Source organism: Streptopelia decaocto (assembly GCF_964273445.1).
Source record: "Streptopelia decaocto genome assembly, chromosome: 2".
NCBI classification, from domain to species: Eukaryota; Metazoa; Chordata; class Aves; order Columbiformes; family Columbidae; genus Streptopelia; species Streptopelia decaocto.
The window spans coordinates 43,377,536-43,387,767 of NC_138655.1; the positions used below are offsets into that span (position 1 = coordinate 43,377,536).

The 10,232-nt window shown below is 41.9% G+C and overlaps 1 protein-coding gene across 2 annotated transcripts in view; it reads right to left on the reverse strand.

Moving 5' to 3' along the window:
- The window catches only part of SNTG1 (syntrophin gamma 1), a 330,365-nt gene extending 321,337 nt beyond the window's left edge, over positions 1–9,028 (reverse strand). Inside the window, exon 1 of one of the 2 annotated variants that reach the window (XM_082045789.1) lies at positions 8,824–9,028. The gene's annotated coding sequence lies outside the window, so the exon portion shown is untranslated. The remainder of the gene's footprint in view (positions 1–8,823) is intronic. The other variant, XM_082045788.1, reaches the window with a different exon arrangement.
- Positions 9,029–10,232: the final 1,204 nt, after the last annotated feature.

A 10,232-nucleotide genomic window follows, 5' to 3' on the forward strand; every position in this document is an offset into this window, starting at 1 on the left:
GTCATAGTATGCATAGTTAGGGTGAGGAATTCCCATTAAAGGTCCCATCTCTCCCTGCATATAGAGTTACAATGTCTAAGGTCAGCAGCTGCACCACATCTTCTTCTCCTAACAAAGCACATATTGATATGTTCACCTGCATTTGCAGGTTCCTGACTGTGATTTTCTGTGACAACAATTTTTTGAAGCTTGTCCCATTCATTACTAGAGGGCATACACTAAGTCTGGGGATATTTCTCAAACAGGCACTTCAAATCAGGTCTTAATCTTTCCCTACTGCTACCCAGTAGGAAACATATTTGATTCTTCTCTGATACTGTTTTTTAAGATAAGCAGGCAAAATGTTTCGTCATAATTTTTAAGAATATAAACACCTCCTGAAACTGAACACAGACTAAAACCATCAAAAGGTATTCTTTGAATCTACTGTAGTAAACATTCTTGTAAGGAAAGATTGTCAGAAAATAATGTAATGTGTTGAAGCAGATCCCATATTCTGAGGACCAACTCTTGCAAAAGTGCTGGTCTGGATCAACTGGAGAAAAACCCTTTCCCTAAAACACAGCATCATACAATCTTAAACCCTGTTGAGTGTCAGGAGCCTAGTGGGAAGCTGTACAAGCCTGCGAATTCCTTAAATCCCTTCCCCTAGGTGCAAGAGCTTCACAGGAACTTTCCAGATCACTCTGGTTGGATTCACTACCTACACAAATGCAGGCTGTCTTGAATTTACTTGTTTCACAAGGCTGAAATAAAGACCTAACAAAAGTGCAACAGGAGTCTTTCTCCACTACTGACATCCCCTACTTTCTTCCAAACATTTCAGCCACAAAGCCTGGAGGCTGAGGGAGCAGAGATTCTGGTCTATTGCCTGATGACTGTCTCAGAACTGGATGTCCTCCCCCTGTGCTGGCCATTCAGCCACAATGGATATGACTCCTCTTTTCACTCCATTATAACAAAACATTTTTTAAGGATCAAGATCATTTGATATTTAAACCACTTCCTAAGTTTTATCATCATCCCCAAACTCCCTTCACTTAACAGGAATCTGAGGGATACCTCTCTCTCTCTCAGAATAACAGACTTATTCCTTAACTAGATATATCAACCAACCTGCACGTTAGTATCTTTCCTGCTTCACAAAATTTCCCATCTTATTTTTGATAAGCATATTTTCTACAGCAATTATTTTAAGATTATGACCTTGGGCACATTATCAGCTTTTTTACAGACAATATTCAATACAGCAGCAACATTGATGACGAAACTGAGTGCACCAAGCAGGCTTCCTACTTCTTCCCAAATATAACATAATAAAGTCTACAGTGCAATAGTCTCTAAATCTGATTTTTCCATGTATTCAAACTATTTCCTCAATCCCTTATTTCCTTGCAGAAAACAATAAAGTTGTATCAAGCTAAATTATCATTTTTAGGCAAAAATAATCGAGTTCAGAGTTGAAACCTGAAAATATGCTTTAAAAGATCTAAGTAATCTTATTCCATACTGAAAATAAAGGATCCGTATACAATGTATGAACTTAACAGAAAAGATCTAGTTACTTTCAGTAGATACTGGATGATGTTCTTCTATTTTGCCAAAAGGTAACCTGTCCCCAAATAATTTCTTTTCCCATTCCCCAAAATGCTTCTCGACAAAAAAGTATGACTTTTCTGTAGTTAGGTGATTGCAGCTAACATAGAAAGCAAAGAGTTAACTATAAAAGCAAAAATCAAGTCTGATTTCAAAGCGAAAAGTCATAGACTTGGTCTTGTAAACACACAGTATACAAAGGATAATATGAAGAGCTGTACATAAACACACAGAAGCAGAGCACAAAAAAAAAAACAAAAACAAAACAAACAAACAAACAAACACAGCACAGAAGCTCAGACCTGAGAAAAAATTCAATTGGATGCAAAATGTACACAACAAAGAAAATAAATATTCCTTTAGGTTAATCTTAAGATTTTAATTTCGGGAAAACTTACTGCAATATCATTAAGAAGAGGTAACAAAGAGGCAATAAGAGGTCCATAAAAGGGCACGTTGTGTAGCAGCACAGTAATAAATGTCAATATAAAATCATTGTTAGCAACTGAACTTCTCCATTAATCAATGTATGCAATGAACAAACATATAGTCCATATAGCAAGAACAGGAAGGTTTATAATTTTTTTAATGAAGAAGAAAAATTTGCAAACATATATAGGTGTATAAATGTCATTAAGAACATAGATAATAACACAACAAAAATAACGTATAATCACTGATCAGTGAGATCAGCTCAGATTACTAGCAGGCTATTTAAGGTGGTGAAAAGGAAAGCTGCTATTTAGATTAGATTAATAAAGTAAAATTTTGGCAATTTTAATGTAGATAGCACAAGAAAATAGACAACCTCAAAACTGCATAAGACAGTAACTTGTGAAAAGAAGCATATGATGAACCATTACTACAGATGCTTAAGAACTAACTAGCTGAAAGACTAATGACATAGTGTAGAAAGAAATTCTCTACTTGTGCATTCAATTATCCAGGAAGGTCCTTCCTAATCTCAGCGAGTTAAAGAAAAACAAGAGGTGATAATCATCAGATGCTGTCATGACTGCTATATACTTTATTTGGAAACAACTAGCACAGTTACTGCAGGCTTTCTCCAGTAAAATTCCTTCACAAACAGCACTGTATTTGATTGAGAAGTTCCTTCAGCTGAAAAAGCAGTACTATAGGTATTTTTATACTTACATTAATAGAGTTTCTTAGTTTGCCAGCAGGGAGCCCTGCCACTAACTGCACCCCTGGGAGTGGCCAATCATGCCCCATTCATAATGTGTTAACTGCTCTGGCTCCTCAGAACTGTAACCCCAGTTTGCTTTTACATCCATTCCTCCATGTTGTTAAAGCATAAGGCTGATTTTGAAAATAATTTTTATTATATATTACACAGTACGTTCATAAAGTTGTTTCATAAAAAAGCAAACCACATAACTCACAGAATGAGAACGAAAGGACTCCAAATGTTAAAACCCATAGAGACACAGGTTTGATGCTGATTTTTAGTCAAAATCTATCTTCAATGATGAGCTCTACACATGCATCAGTGTGTGCTTTGCTACACGACAACAACTGCTCTGCATGGACCCAATTCTTATATTGCCACATGAATATTTGCTACTTAAACACTGATTATAACAGTTGCGCAAAGAACTGTTTGTGAATTTTGCTGCATTCAGGGACATACAGCTGCAATACCAACCGGTAAATAGATACAAGCAGACAGCTGTGTGTGATGAAACCCAGAGCTGCAAGACAACTGCAGAGCTGATAATTTTCCCCTCCTTTTTCACTTGAAAAAAAATCTGATTAACGTAGATTAGTTCTCAAAGGCTGTTTATAATATATTTTAAAAGACAGGAGAGAGAGAGAAGACAGTTCTCTTACAAGTATCATTCTAATTGCTTTACTTCTTTAGGGGTCAAAAGCAAGCCAAATAAAATCAATGTCCATTTGTTTTGCAGAAGCTGAAACATGCAGTTCATTATTCACAACTGTTAAAATAGCCAAGCAAAACATTTTGCCATGTGGAGCAACTAAGGAAAGCTATCATAATAATTTTGAATGAATATATATTTAGAAATTGCAAAGCATTTCATAGAAAGAATTTCAGAACCAGTTCTGTAAATAAGAAACAACGCTTTATAGTAAGGCACATATTAACAATTACATTAGGTATTAATATCAAACTTTGAGAAGATTTCCAAGACCTTAGTATTATACCTTTTGAAATCAGTTACATTTTTACACTAAATTCAATAAAAATAGAAAAATAATCTTTACACCAAGAAGAATCAGAACGTAAGATTGCTATCACTCGTCAGATTCTGTCATCTACACAGGACGATTTCAAATACCCTTTAGTTTTTGACAGAAAGGGGAAGAAGAATGTCACCAACAGCATTCTCATTCTTACTTCTTCATGGGTAGTCATATTCCTTTACATAATTATAATACAACAGGTGAAGAGGAAAAAGGCATGTGTTTTGTTTTATTCAGACAGCTTTTGCTCACAGTTAAGTCTATTTAAATAATTTGACCAAAAAAAACATAAAATTTACTTAAACAGTCATTTCTAAGATCTTCAATAATAAAGTCAGTACACTGTCCACTATTTGAATAAATAAACTGAGACTGAAAACAGTATCATAAACCCAAACTTCAGAATATTCTGATGAATATACTATTCCTCCTCTGATAATGTTATCTCAGAAGCTCTAACCAACACTTCAGAAGTGCTTCATGTCATCTGCTTTAAAAGCACACCTTTGAACCAAAATCTCATCCAACCATGGAAGGAACACCCAAATCTAACATCAGATAACAAATACTTTATAGGAAAAAAAATAAAAAATCCAACAGTCTCAAGATTATAACTACCTGCAGAATAATCAATTGAGCCAACAATCAATTGCACTCACATCATCTCTGAAGCCATGAGTTCTTTCACAGACAGTATCAGTGCCAGTATTAAAGCAGTAAAACATCAGTGTCTTTACCTCAAACGTATCTCACACAGGAATTTCAGTGGCTGTTGAAAAGCACCCTGCGAGCACCAGTGCGGGACTTTCGCTCTGCTCCAGGGCTTGTTCCACTTCGGGAACATCCACTTCCACCTACAGGGCAAGACTGTTCAGCTCTGTTCAGATCCTGGCATGGGGGACCTCCTGCTTTTCACAGTGGAAGGTACAGCACAGCCTTCCACAAGCCACCCATGCCTTATCACTAAGTCATTTTGAATACTTCAGAGGCACAGCAAACCTTGTCCAGCAGTATCATTTATCCATGTTTCACCCTCACATGCAAAACCCCAACCCCAGCTTTCAGAACAATTATACATATGTAACTCAAATCTACTGTTAGTCTCACAATAGTATCACAGTGAAGAACTTTTAGGGGTTTGTCCAGCACTACCCAAAGTAATCCAGAGAACCAGTCATTACATTAATCTCATCCCAAACGTCTCACCCATCTACTCATTACTATATGAAATTGAAGAGAGCAAGTAAGTCGCCAGGAAACAGCCCAGCCCTTGGCTCCTGCACCACCAGACTCATCACACAGCTGAGAGTTCCAACTCTTTCAGCCAACTCAGGCTAATTCTGAAGATAAGGCTGAGAGTCCCAAGTGACAGTGACAGCTACATCTGAAGTACACAGTGGAAAGAAAAAAAGCTTTGTTTCCAAATCACGTAGCTCCTCTACTTCATTAGGAGTAGACACATCACCTACTAAATCAATCTCTCAAGACAGATAATAATTTGTCTCTTGAATAGCTAAATATATATGTGAATTTCATGGGCTGTATCTCCACTGAATTCCCTGGTGTTGATTAGAACTGTTATCTTTGAGCCACGATCTGTTGTGGTTTGGGTTTTCTTTCTTTTTTCTTTTTTTTTTTTTTTTTTTTTTTTTTTTTGTATGTATGCTTTCTCTCCTTCCTCTGATCTGCAACAGGAATGCAGAAAACCTAGGTTGGCCATAATGACAGTAAGGCTTTCTAACTTTTCCAGTTTGGGTAGGTAAAACTCAAGGCAAATACAGAAGGTCAGCTGTGTAATCATACTGAGCCAATGTCACAGCATCCTGCCAGAGGTAGATGTTGATGCAGCAGACTCAAATTGGGATTCAATCCACCCACATTCAGGCCTCTCCCTGGAAACCTGAACTGAAAGCACAGCCATGAGAAGGGTCAAGAAACACTATACATTAAATCCATTTGACATTTCTTATAATTCACCACAACTCCTTACCTTTTTAATAATGCATACAAGCAGACCTGATGATGACTACTCATAAGAAATACTGACAGGATCAGTTTTCCTAGTAGCTCAGGCACAAGGACCAGTGCTAAATTATGAGCATGAAGAAAAGTTATTTATCCGAGAACTTCAGAGGGAAGAACTAAGAGCAGACTACATCTCTTATCTGTTTGTTTGTCTTAATATTTGATTTAAGATTAATAGATAGAAATGGCACATGCAGCTGGGTTGGGCTGACTAGAAAAAAAAACATGCTTAACTCTTGATATGTTTAATTTTGCTTACAGGTCTTTCTGTCAGTTCATGAAAGTTATGCCTGACAAGCCAAACAGCACGTCTGAGCAAATACAAAAAAAAAAATCAGGAAAGAAATGTAATCTCTGGGATTGCCCTGAAATTTCTGAACCAAATCAACATCTTCTCTGATAGTGATTTGCATAGTATTAAAATAAAAATGCATGCTCTACAGTTGAGTATACTATACTTTGGAAATCTACGATTCAAATGACAGAAGCAAACTGGGATACCAAACATTAAAGAGGATACTAGAATAGCTTGACCGTGAACTGTATGATGGCCAATCCTGAATTTTTAAAATTAAGAACTACACACATTTTAAACTGAAATATAAGTACACAGAAAGGCTTTCTGACAAGTACCATGCAAAAGATTAAAAGAAAAAAAAAGAAAAAGAAGGGATTGGATTAATGTCTTAAAGCCATTGTTTTAAAGTATATATTTAAAGACCTCTTCCCCTTTCTTTTCAAGTTTTTAACAGAAAAACAGAAAAATAAATGTTTCTTTTTTTCCTATCAAACTGTGAAAACTCAGTTCTTTGGGCATGTACCAGAGTGAAAACCTGGCTGTAAGTGAAAGTCTAGAGCACCATGTTCTTTCATTCAGTGACAGGAACCTTCATTAGATTATCTCATAGCTATGGGACAAGATACTGAAAAAGCCAAATGATGCATCATTAAATTATGCTTTCTTCCTCTCCAGGCAAAAAGTGAGTATAGCATTAGATTATTCCAAAGGACTGAAAAGAAAAGGAAGGGCTTTGTAACATGCATCAGAAGTGACAAAGTTTTTAAACAGTTTTTAAACCCCATTTATTTACACAATCAGGTATAATCAGTTACTTAAGTTAATCGTGGAAATCTTGAATGTAATATGTAGCCCAAAAGAATTCAGTGCATGCTTCAGTGTTTTATGATCTCCCTTGCACATGCCTAGAGAAAGTCTGCCACTCTGCAACAGAGGAAGGAATTACTATAAAAAAACCATAGGCAGACTTTGCTAAAAACTATACTCTCTTTTTATATGACACAGGAGATACTGAGTGTTTTAAGTAATGGATAGGTTTGTGTCCCATTGTTTAGCAACAGTTATTCTAATCATGTTATACAGTATCTTCAGAGTCAGAAATATCAACCCCAGGAACGTTCTTCACAAACTGCACTGAAACAAATTACACTCCCCTCAGCCAGCTTGCCCACAGTGATCTCCATCCACCATTACGGGAGAGGCTTACTTTATCTTTCTGTTATAAACTTGAGTTAGTTACACATCCACCACACTGACATCCCAACATGTTTTAATCTTATTATGTCAATATTGAATCTATGTAAAATGTGTATTTCAATGCACAAAAAGATCTCTTGCTGCTGACAAATCAAAGCTCAGAGATTGCCACACACACCCACACTTCACTTTGCTAGAGATCTCACCGATTAGAAAATGAAACATCCAAAATTCAACAAACATTTCACACAGTGACTTTTCTGCTGGAGCGTATACTAACAACATTGCAATTTACACTTTCATCACTATTAGTGAGTTATTTCTTCAACTTATTTCCTACACACATACCATGTCCAGTGCCCCTGCTAAAACTACCACATTAACTGGAACTGACTGAGCATTTAGTGAAATGTCAGAGCTTAGCTATAAATCTATGAAAATGCTTTTATTCTGCTGCTTTCATGCCAGAACATCAAGGTCACTGTAAAAGATTGTAGTTTTTGGGCTCATAGAGAAGACGTCAAGGAAATCAATGCAAGCAAAGTTAATTTAACATTGTCTGAAGTTCTTTCTCTCCCGAACCTGCCTAGAATTCACAGCTCTATGCCCTGCATTTCAGAGACAGGTGTTTCATAGGTACAGGAAAACAGGCTGCTTATCTTATATGCTATCAGTGCTGAAAGGTGAACAGAATTCATTCCTTGCAGAGTGACAAGTCCGCTCTGAGCTCTTTCAGTTTTTAGCAAGAGATTGCAACCCCATGGGCCTCCTCCTTTGAAGTGGAGTTCCTCCAAGAGCAGAATTAGTCCCCTGCCTGAAAACCATGCTCTATATACTGAAATAAATTACAGTCAACTTTTTGTTTAATGGCAATGTCAAGTACAGTAATAAATATCCATAGGCTAAAAGTAAGCAAACGAACAAGACTAGGCAAACCATATCCTCACAGCAAAAGCATCTCAAAGAAAATCACTAGGTAGGGAACAAGAAAGTTAAAAGCATAAAAATCAGAACTCTGGGTTCACTATCTTGATCCATGGCTAAACCTATCTTAAGTGGATCTGAAAGGTTAGCATGCACCCTGCCTTTCTACCAAGCACTCATGGAAAGCAATTAAGAGATTCCTAGAATATAGTTACGGCTCAGCACAAAGGAGAAGGCACTTATATCAACGTCTATAAGAAGTCATCACCTCTTAACAGTTACAGAAGTGGGAAGCACAGGGACACTGTGCTTCCTTCCCGGCTACCACGCCGGAGATCCGCACCGGCGGGATGACCACGCCGGACTCCGGCAGAGTTGGAGTGGGGCTCCCTTGCAATCCCAGCCACAAACCTTCCGCATCTCAGCGCCTGAAAACTGCCGCTGACGCCGCGGACCATCCTGCCCGCAAACCAGGAGCGGGCGACCAACAGCTGCAAAAAAAAGTCACTCGAGACGAACGTAACGCAGCGAAAAGGCAGCAGAAAAAGAGCGCTTACTTGCCTACACAGCACCGCCGAGTGACCTCCTCTCAGCTGATGAAACGCTGTGCCGCCCGTCCTCCTCGGACCGCTCCGCGCTATTTCCAAAATATTTCCACAGGGCGCCGGCACATCTCCGGGCTCAGCCGGAGCGCGCAGGGAGCCCGGCCGCTGCGCCCCCCAGCCCGGTGCCCATGGTGCCAGCCACAGCTCCGTCAACTCGCGCTCCGTCCCCCCGGCTAACACGGCATCGCACCCAAGCCCTCACCGCCCGCTCAAACTCCGCCGCCGCGCCGAGGGGGAGCGTGGGGCTCCCCGCGCCGTTCCCGGAGATGGAGCGGGAGCGCCGGGAGGGGGAGTGCGGGGAGGCAGCGCCGCCCCTCCGCGGCGGCGAGCGGCCAGGCGAGGAGAAGGGATGCGAGGCGGCGCGCCGCCGCCACCGCGGCCGCAGCCAGCCGCGGCGATGCCGGCCCCGCCCGGGACCCCCGCCCGCCCCCCCGCCACTCCCGGGGTGCTCCGTAACGCCGCCCCGCTGCCGGCGCCACGAGATCCGGTGACGCGCAGCCCTCCCCCCAGGCCAGCCCCCGTGGCGGAGCGGGGCGAGCGGGCGGTTAGGCGGGGAGCAGAGCCTCGCCGCTGGGGGGGCCACCTCCGGCGGGCTGCGGGAGGTTCTGCCGGGCACGCCAGGAGAAAGTGGCCCTCCCGCTGTGTTCGGTCCGGCCTGCCGCGGCATCCGGTGACCCCCGGCGTGCGGGGACCGAGGGCTCCCGGAGTCGGCGCTGCTGGAGCTGCTGGCCTGCCGGGGGAAGACGGTGTAGCCCCAGGCCACGGGGGAGCCCACTCGCCTGTAGCCCATGTAACCCTCCCCGGTCTTGGGCTGCTGCGGCTGTAGATTATGCCCCGTGCCCAGGTGGGAAAGTTGTCCGCCCGCTCTCCCGCCTCAGTGAGCCTCTGTTTTTGCTCAACTTCCCCGAGCGCCGTTTCTCGTGGGTGCGTGAGTGGGTCTCGCCTGAACAGCTCTCCAGAGAGTAAACGCATCGCCCCCCGTGTTTGGAAGAAATTTGGTGCCGGTTTTATCACTTTGCCAGATTGACTTTGCAGGCAGAGGTGCTGCCAGTTCAGGCGCGACCCTTTCCCCTGTCTCCCAGCCCCTAACACGGGCTACGGCTCTGCGGCCTCTGCCCCGCACCGCAGCACAGCGAGCTCCGCTCTCTTGGGCAGCCCCGGTCAAGAAGGGGGACTAAAAAGCGAAACATGTGCTGGGGTGCTCCCCGCTAAAGCCCGTTCGTGCTCCCCCCCCCTCTTCCTCCTCCGCACGTCTGCGCCTCTAACAGCGGCACACTGCGCCCCCCTGGGCATCACCTCCCAAGCATCGCTCTCCCCGTCGGGCAGCGCTGAAATGATACGGTATAACGCGAAAGATCAGT